This window comes from Neophocaena asiaeorientalis, unplaced genomic scaffold, assembly GCF_003031525.2.
Source record: "Neophocaena asiaeorientalis asiaeorientalis breed wild unplaced genomic scaffold, Neophocaena_asiaeorientalis_V1.1 scaffold209, whole genome shotgun sequence".
Classification (NCBI taxonomy): domain Eukaryota; kingdom Metazoa; phylum Chordata; class Mammalia; order Artiodactyla; family Phocoenidae; genus Neophocaena; species Neophocaena asiaeorientalis.
Window position 1 is genome coordinate 39,151 of NW_020172366.1, and position 10,087 is coordinate 49,237.

The following is a 10,087-nucleotide window of genomic DNA, read 5'->3' on the forward strand; positions in this document are numbered from 1 at the left end:
TTTTTTTTTTTTTTTGCGGTACACGGGCCTCTCACTGTTGTGGCCTCTCCTGTTGCGGAGCACAGGCTCTGGACAAGCAGTCTCAGCAGCCATGGCTCACGCGCCCAGCCGCTCCACGGCATGTGGGATCTTCCCTGATCAGGGCACGAACCCGTGTCCCCTGTATAGGCAGGCAGACTCTCAACCACTGCACCACCAGGGAAGCCCAAAAGAGAGGAATTTTAACAACAGACTTTGTTCCCTCTCTGTCCATACTATAGCTATCTATGGTGGTAGCTCCCTTCCTGGAACAAATCCTCTAACTGCATTCTTTAAGCAATGAGGAGGAAGGTCAAAGTTTCTTGTGAGTCTTTTGGAGCTTGATTGTTTTCAGTTCAAAATAATCTGCATGCCAAAGAGACATTTTGGGGTGGCAAGTTTTCCTCCTCTACATATGCAATATAAGCTGTTTGTTTTTACTGCTATCACCATGAAAGTTTATGGTATAGATTGGTAGATCTCAGAGGGCAGCACTAAAACCTTTAAATTTTTTCATGTACTGTTACCTAACATAGTATTATAAATAATTATATCTATCAATGCCTTAACATTATAATAAATTATTACATTACAGATAAACTGTTATGAATCAACATTAACTTTTGAGGATGTATATTTCTTTACAAAAAAGAATTAATAAGTTGAATTTTAAAATGGAAGTGAAACTGCACAACTCAGATTGGGACTTGAACCCACCAGCCAGCACTCGAACCCAGCCAAACCCCATAATGGGACTTGAACCCACTGTCCTTTAATTGAGATCACATACCTGGTGTCAGTACTTAATGAAGCTTAGGTTCTTTATGTCTCATCACAGAAAGAATTCAGTGAGAGACAAAATGATAGGTAAGAAGTGGATTTATTTAGAGAGATACACATTCCATAGACAGAATGCAGTTCGTCTCAAAAGGTGAGAATGGCCCTGGGAGAAACACACTCCACATACAGAGTGTGGGCCATCTCAGAAGGTGAGAGACCCCAAAATATGGGGTGGTTAGTTTTTATGGGCCGGGTAATTTCATAGGCTAATGAGTGGGAGGATTATTCCAACTATTTTGGAGAAGGGGCAGAGATTTCTAGGAATTGGGCCACTGCCCACTTTTTGGCCTTTTATGGTCAGCTTCGGAACAGCCATGGCACTAGTGGGTATGTCATTTAGCATGCTAATGCATTACAATGAGCATATAATGAGGCTCAAGGTCTGCTGGAAGTTGATTCTTCTGCTATCTTGGTTCTAACCAGTTTATGTCATATCCTTAAGTGCTATGTCATTCTTTTAGAGATTGTGCCTTGCTCCCTTCCCTCCTGTTTCAGAAGGAGCACAGGAGAATGAAGTACATAGTGTTAACAGATTCCCACCTTCTGTAGAGAGAATCAGTAGATAATGTCTATAGCTAATACATTAAAAATAGTGGGTGATATAAACATAATTCAGAAGTTTGGCTCAGCAGGAATAGATGAAAATACTTTTCTACAGAGTGAATCTGAAGTTGAGGAAGAGTGGAAGTGAGGACTGCCACATTTAACTAAAGGCATTTTAATATTTAGTTTTAGCGATTGCACACATTTCTTTGTTGCAAAATATAACTTTATAAAATAAACAAGCAAACCGGCAAATTAACTAAAACATAGAAGGTATTGCAATACAGTTCTGGGAGATATAGAAATAAGCACATCTTATGTTGCTGTGAACTAAAATCTAGTGAGATTTTAGGTAGAAACCTTGAAATTATCTAATTAAAAATATACTAAAACAATATATGAGTAAATTATATATTTTGAATATAGTACGTCTGTGATGTGAAGATGAAGTTTACTAGAGAAAACAGAATATAGGTGTAGAGATGAGCATATTTAAAAGCTATTATAAGTTATGAGATATTAAAACTTATGAAAGAACTTTGGGTATTAATTTGATTGGAGTAAGAATTTAGTTAATAAATGAGGGAAGAGAAAGTTGGGAAGCAAACTTAAGATGAGGCCTGATTATTAAGACTATATTATGTCAGAATAAGAAATTAAACTATTTTTTTCTGGTAATGTATAATCATCAAATGTATTTAAGATGGAGGAGTATGTGATCAAATTTGAATTATAGAAAGATCACTGTCAATGCTTATGTCAATGGACTGAATGCAATCAAGCCAATTAACAAGTAATTGAAATAGATGAGGTGAGATGTGGACTTGTAGACAGTGGCAGTGGAGATGGATCAGGAAGGAAGGATGCATATAAGGTAAGGAGGTAGAAATTATGGACTTAATATCCGAATAGCTGTGGTAAATAAGAAAAAGAAAGATGCGACCAATAAGTTAAGAGTTTCTAGTGTGATAGTTGTGCAAATGCTAACGTCAATTGCTTTATTTGGGAAAAAAAAAAAAAGAGGAAGAAACTAAAGACAATTTTCAAGTTCCAAATATAAGATCAAATTTTACATAAAATCGAAAAAGTAAAACTAATATATAAGCTTTTTCAAATGGAATTGTTTACACAGATATGGACCTGTCAGTTTATAAGAGAATATATCACTCACATTTAAAAATTGGGTCACATGGATTATCGCTTGAACAATTCTTATCCAAGAGCTGTCCACATAGATGATGCCATTGGTTAGTGATTGCAGGACTGTGAGAAACATATATGAATACATTCAATCAGTATAAAAGAAGCTTTGATTCCTCCTAATGCAGACTGATTCACTTTTGTCAAGCAAATTTTCATGAATGAGATACACCATAGCATAAAAGAATGCATATTTATTATACATGAAAATGTAACAGAGAAAATATTATATATTCAAATGACAAAATTAGGTTAGATTTTGCCATATGGTTATACATTATTTTATTATTTAAAGTTTTGTGATGGATAATTTAAAAAGTTAGTGTTGTGGCTTACAGCATAAAACATTTCTTAAATTCCAAGAGACATAATTATAAGATTCATCTATTACTGACATGATACCATTTTTATAACTTGGGTTGTAGTCTCATATTTTGCTTTTATTTTTGATGAAAAACGTGATTGAATTAAGAGTATCTTAACTTATTTATTTATTTAAGTATAGGTTTGCATGTGTACTGTCAGGTTTGGATTTCTTAATAAATGAAAAATTAAAATCTCATAAGAAACAAAACATAGCTTCCATATTATAGGTCAGATTACCAGGCTCTTGAAGGGAAACTGAAGTGATATTGGCTCATCTTCTCCCAGAGCCAATAGACATATTTTTTAGAGATAATAGTTGTAGGAGAAGGGATACTTGAGTTAGACATTTTGGAGGTGAAGCAGTTATAAAACCTCAGTGTGTAAACCTAATGACTAGTGCTAGACATGAACTGGGGATGTTTATTAGCAATGAAGAGGGCAAGAAAGATTGGAAATCAAGAAGTCAAGTGTTGGGTGGGACATTAACATAGACTTTGGAATCACCCAATTTAGGAAGGCGGCGATTGGAAAGAAAGACTGAACTATTGGCAAAAAAAAAATTGATGAGGAGAAATAGCTGAAAGTTTAAAAAAATAGATGACAAATAGATGATTCCATCAGATCTTCACTAATGAGTAAATAATTATAATTTACATTTTGCTCTCTTGGGATACAAAAATAAATGCCTCTTAATGTATTCTATTATGTATTTTCAATAATGCTCATACAATCAACTTGTACAACAAATTTTCTTAGATTATAAAAGGTAAACTTTATTTGTCCCTTGCTTAAGGTAGTATAAAACAAACTTTTATAAGGCCTGCCTGAAATCAAGAAAAACCCTGAGAAAAACATTTAAGGCTTGAGATAAAGGCTACAATTTCAAACTTTCAAAACTTTGACAGAGACCAGAGAGGGACATGACAGACAGCTATTTTAAGAATGTGAAATGTTGTAGCCCCAAACTGTTGTAGTGTATGCTTGATACCGTCTTTGACAACTATGTCCTAACTTCAGCAAGCTAGTGTACTTCAAATGTGTTGCTAGAGAATTTTAGATATATATATTTTTTAAAATAAATACAGATTAAAAAATGTTAGGGGATCTTGGAAGGTATACATGATGATGGTAAAGGAGCTAATAATAATTTGGGACTCCCTCAATGAAGACATTGCCCAAATCATTAAGGATTTCTTACCAAGCAAGTATAACCACATATAAATGTGTTCTTTTAAAATGAACACTGATGAAATAGTAGAGATTAGAAATTTTAAAAAATATTATTTGAACACAAACTTTTTAATTTAAAGTTTATTATTGAAATCTATTTTAGCTCAGCCATGTGCCAGGGAGAGTTTTGTGCTAGTTTCATTCTATTTCATTTTCTCTTTATAAAGATACTATAAGTATTAGTATTTTTTATTTTATAGGTAGGAAATGTTTAAATGAGACAAAGAGAATTAACATATTGCCTAAGATTACGCATCTAGTAAATGGTGGAATCGTCTTCCTTAATAGTACATCTTACTTTCTGCTTAGATCGTGGTGACCCAGAATGAGGTTGACGAATCTAGTGAAGTTACCTTTTTATTTAAGATTTATAAATTACACACAAAAAAACTTGCTGAAGCAAATATGTTTCAGGTATCTCAATAATTTTGTATTTCATCTTACAACATTCCATTATTATTTTAGCCTAAAGGTGAAAAATAATATATGGAAGAAGCCGTGTGTGGACATTTTATGCAGGAAATTAAAAATGTTATCTTTGATAATTTGCATTTTTATGGTAATTTTATTGGTGAATGTTATTGGCAAAATTATTCTATAGTGACCTACCTTTTGTTGTTGATTTTTACTCATTGATTAGAAAGTAAATATTTTATGATTATTGTAATTTGTTGGGGCTTTATAGTTTTTGTGTAGTATCTTCTAAAACAGAATATGTCAAAGTATATTTTAGCTTCTCTCTAGAAAAGAATTATCTTTATCTTTAAGCCAATTCTATGTAGAATTCCTTTATCACATTTTGGGACCATATAGGATTTTAATTTACTATTATAACGTAGCTAATATATCTTTGTTAAAAATTAATTTAGATACTATTGTTCAAATACTTAGGTTTTCTCATAGCCAATTAATTATATCAATGTAAAAAATAGCACTTATATTAAATTGTCATCTTCACTGTATTTATCTAAAATTATCAAGTGATTGTTATGTGACAGGAGCTATGATAACTGCTGGGAATATAAAGATAAATAATTTATGTCTCTATCCCTATTAGGAGCTCATGATTTACTTGTTGGCAGAAATATACAATACCATTTAACAGAGATTTGAATCAAGTGTTCTGGGAGCACCAAGATGTAAGGCAAACTACAAAGTGAGTGATATAAACCTGGGCTTGAAAAAAGAGCGGTTATTGCCTTGGTATTCAAGGCAATGATGGCATAGTCACAGATAATGTGATTTGAAAGACTAAGGTGATTTTGGCGACAACTGAAGCTTCATGTGACTCTAATACTAAATGGTATAGTTAGATTTGAGATACATATTAGATCCTGTAATTGCTTGTTAGCATGGATAACTGGATAAGAAAGAAGAGGAGGAGAAGGAAAAGAGAGGAAGGAAAATATGGTGGTGATGATTTTTAAAATTGTGTGAACATATTCTAAACTTTATTTTATTCAAATACAAATATTCTTTCCTATTATTTGATTGAAGTGAATGGATGTACTCTAAATATCTAGAAAAATATTTTCAGTTACTTTTATGAGTTAAATGTATCAATTTAACTGTAAATTTTATTATCCTTAAGATTTCAAAACAGGTATCCGTATAAATGAAAGAAAAAACAATGTGAAATAGCCTTTCTTGACCTTTATTTTTAAAAATTTCTGGAAGTTTTGTACTAATATCAGCATTTAATTATTATTATTGCACAAAATAATGCCCTTTTATGGATATCTAAAAGTGTTCAGATAGGTGATTATTTCACTAATGTATATTTTAAGTATTTTTTTCTTATAAGTGGGTTTGACTTATCGATGCAGAGAAAAGGCATTTTTATTCTTAAAGATTGTTTACCGTAGATAATAATGAGAAACATTATTAAGGCATTATTAATAATTATTAACATTATTAACATTAAAATAGAATGTTAGAATATGAATTTCACAGCTCATTATAAGTCTATACATTTTTTAAAATTTTATGCATGATTAGAATGATTAAAATCTATGTGGAGGCTCTAATTACATAAAAATATGTAATTTAAAAATTGCTTAAATCCAAACAAGATAAATAAGAAAAGTAATTGGAATATTATAATGACTTTTAGCTAATGTGCAAGTTTTAGAAAAAGTAATGATCCACATTAAATTCCAGCCAGTTATAAATATCAAAAATGACAGTTAAAGCATACAAATTTTATTGTGTATTTATTATATTATGTGTTCTATAAATAAAAGCACAAAATGGGACTTTTAAGACCTATAAGTTATAGATTAACCACATACTTCAAGGTACATAAAATATCCTATAAAAGACAACAAATATTAAGAAAATATAAAAATAAATTTCTCTTTATACAGTATGCATCTTAGTACAGGATAATTGATTTCAAACAATTACAAGTATAAAGATTGGCAAAATTCTTTGAGCTGTTTAACTGCTATTATCTGTTAATATTGACAGAAATGTTTGTATATTTTTTGGGGGGGGATTTTTTTTCTTTTTATTCAAACAGAAAGTCACAAAAATTATAATCATCCTCATCAGTTCACTCAGTCCCATGTAATTAATTTTTTTAATCTTGATCTTTTGTTAGCACTTTTAAGAATTCATCAGTTTTCCATTAGAGTTCTGAAAATGCTTATTCATTTAGTTCAGCAGTATAGTCAGTTACCAGAAACCTGTACTTGTCAGAGTCTTTTCCAAGAATTCCTTGAAGATGAAACCCCTTTATAGGAACATTTTTTCCAAAGCGTCAGAGTACACCCAGAACTGTCTGTAAATGACAAAAGACTTAAAAATGACCACAGTTAAAGATTTCATGAAAGTTCAAAATAATGCAATTGACCAGGAAATTTAGTTATTTCTGAGATATACATTTTAAAGTAATAACTAGAATTATGACTTACAACTTTATACCAGAACATATAAGATTTTTAGAAATTTCATGTAATATCTGAAACATTTATGTTAACATATTTCCATACAAATAACCCAAAGAAAGTTTAGTATTAGTTGTTTTTTTTTTGTTTGATTGTTTGTACTGCAGGTTCTTATCAGTCATCAATTTTATACACATCAGTGTATACATGTATATTTTATATATAGTAGAAAAATTGCATACACACGTAAGTTGCTTGATATTATATGTGAAAATAATTCTTTCAATTTTAGTTTATATTTTCTTTTCAAATTTGCATCTAATAATTAACTTTAAAATATTTATTGCTTTAACAAACATATAGTCTTACTGTATGCCATACATTGTTCTAAGAGGTTTGTAAACATGATTCATTTAATTCTCATGTCTTAGTTCTGCTATAACAAAATGCTACAGACTGAGTGGCCTATAAACAATAGAAATGTATTTCTCATAGTTCTGGAGCCTGGGAATTCCACGATCAAGTCACCAGCAGTCTTGGTGAAAGCCTGTTTCCTTGTTAATAGATGACTTCTTTCAGCTCTGTCTTCACATGCAGATGAGGAAAGGGAGTTCTCTGGGGGGCTCTTTTATAAGAGCACTAATCTCACTCAGGGGGGCTCTACTTTCATGACTTAATCATCTTGCTAAGGCCCCACCTCCAATGTCATCATAATGGGGATTAGATTTCAACATATGAATTTTGGGGATACAAGCATTCAGTCTCATAAAAACAGTATGAGGTGTTTTTCATTATTATCCTCATTTAATGATGAAGAGAACAGATGGGACAAATAGCTAGTTCAAGCTAATATGTGACAGAGTCAGGATTTAAAACCAGATAGTCTGAATCCAGACCAAGGAGTATCTTCAACCCAGCTTATATATATTTTAAAATATGCATTAAATCATTGAGTATTCACATGTAACAGTAGATTAATAATACATATCATCATCTAGAGGTAAGGTAAATATTTACAATTTAGATTTCTTCCTCATCCTCCTTTCTTTCCATCCTTTTCATCCTGTCATGGTCCCCAATATTAACAGAAATATGGTTTTAATTTTATAGACAAACAAACAAACAAACAAATGTTCAAGTTTAAATGCAATAGACTCAACGTAACTGCTCTGAAAATATGTGATTTCTTTATTAGTGCAAATGAATAGGAAACATGGAATGAGAGGGCAGTGTATCAATACACAGTGTATAAGAGAGTATACTAATACAGTACAATGGTACTGGCACAAAAACAGAAATATAGATCAATGGAACAGGATAGAAAGCCCAGAGATAAACCCACACACATATGGTCACCTTGTCTTTGATAAAGGAGGCAAGAATATACAGTGCAGAAAAGACAGCCTCTTCAATAATTGGTGCTGGGAAAACTGGACAGCTACATGTAAAACAATGAAATTAGAACACTCCCTAACACCATACACAAAAATAAGCTCAAAATGGATTAAAGACCTAAATGTAAGGCCAGAAACTATCAAACTCTTAGAGCAAAACGTAGGCAGAACACTCTATGACATAAATTCCAGCAAGATCCTTTTTGACCCACCTCCTAGAGAAATGGAAATAAAAACAAAATAAACAAATGGGACCTAATGAAACTTAAAAGCTTTTGCACAGCAAAGGAAACCATAAACAAGACACAAAGACAACACTCAGAATGGGAGAAAATATTTGCAAATGAAGCAACTGACAAAGGATTAATCTCCAAAATTAATAAGCAGCACATGCAGCTCAATACCAAAAAAAACAAACAACCCAATCCAAAAATGGGCAGAAGACCTAAATAGACATTTCTCCAAAGAAGATACACAGATTGCCAACAAACACATAAAAGAATGCTCAGCATCATTAATCATTAGAGAAATGAAAATCGAAACCTCAATGAGGTATCATCTCACACTGGTCAGAATGGCCACCATCAAAAAATCTACAAACAATAAATACTAGAGAGGGTGTGGAGAAAATGGAACCCTCCTGCACTGCTGGTGGAATGTAAGTTGATACAGCCACTATGGAGAACAGTATGGAGGTTTCTTAAAAAATTAAAAAAATAGAACTACCATATGACCCAGCAATGCCACTACTGGGCATATACCCTGAGAAAACTATAATTCAAAAGAGTCAAAAGAGTCATGTACCACAATGTTCACTGCAGTTCTATTTACAATACCCAGGACATGGAAGCAACCTAAGTGTCCATCAACAGATGAATGGGTAAAGAAGATGTGGCACATATATACAATGGAATATTACTCAGCCATAAAAAGAAATGAAATTGAGTTATTTGTAGTGCGGTGGATGGACCTAGACTGTGTCATACAGAGTGAAGTAAGTCAGAAAGAGAAAAACAAATACCATATGCTAACACATATGTATGGAATCTTAAAAAAACAGGTCATGAAGAACCTAGGGGAAAGAGGAATAAAGACACAGACCTACTAGAGAATGGGCTTGAGGATATGGGGAGGGGGAAGGGTAAGCTAGGACAAAGTGAGATAGTGGCAAGGACGTATATACACTACCAAACTTAAAACAGATAGCTAGTAGGAAGCAGCCACATAGCACAGGGAGATCAGCTCGGTGCCTTGTGACCACCTAGAGGGGTGGGAGAGGGAGGGTGAGAGGGAGGGAGACGCAAGAGGGAAGAGATATGGGAACATATGTCTATGTATAACTGATTCACTTTGTTATAAAGCAGAAACTAACACACCATCGTAAAGCAATTATACTCCAATAAAGATGTAAAAAAAAAAGAGAGAATATACTAATACAGTACAGAATGTTGAATAAGCTTTTATTTATCATTATTTTTAGTTACAGAAACTAATATCTTAATCTCTGCATAGGCTCTTCACAATATTTTCTATTATTTTAAAACTTTAAATATGATTTGGGCTGGCCCTAGACTCTTGTTTACAAAAATCTTTTCAAATAAAATTCTA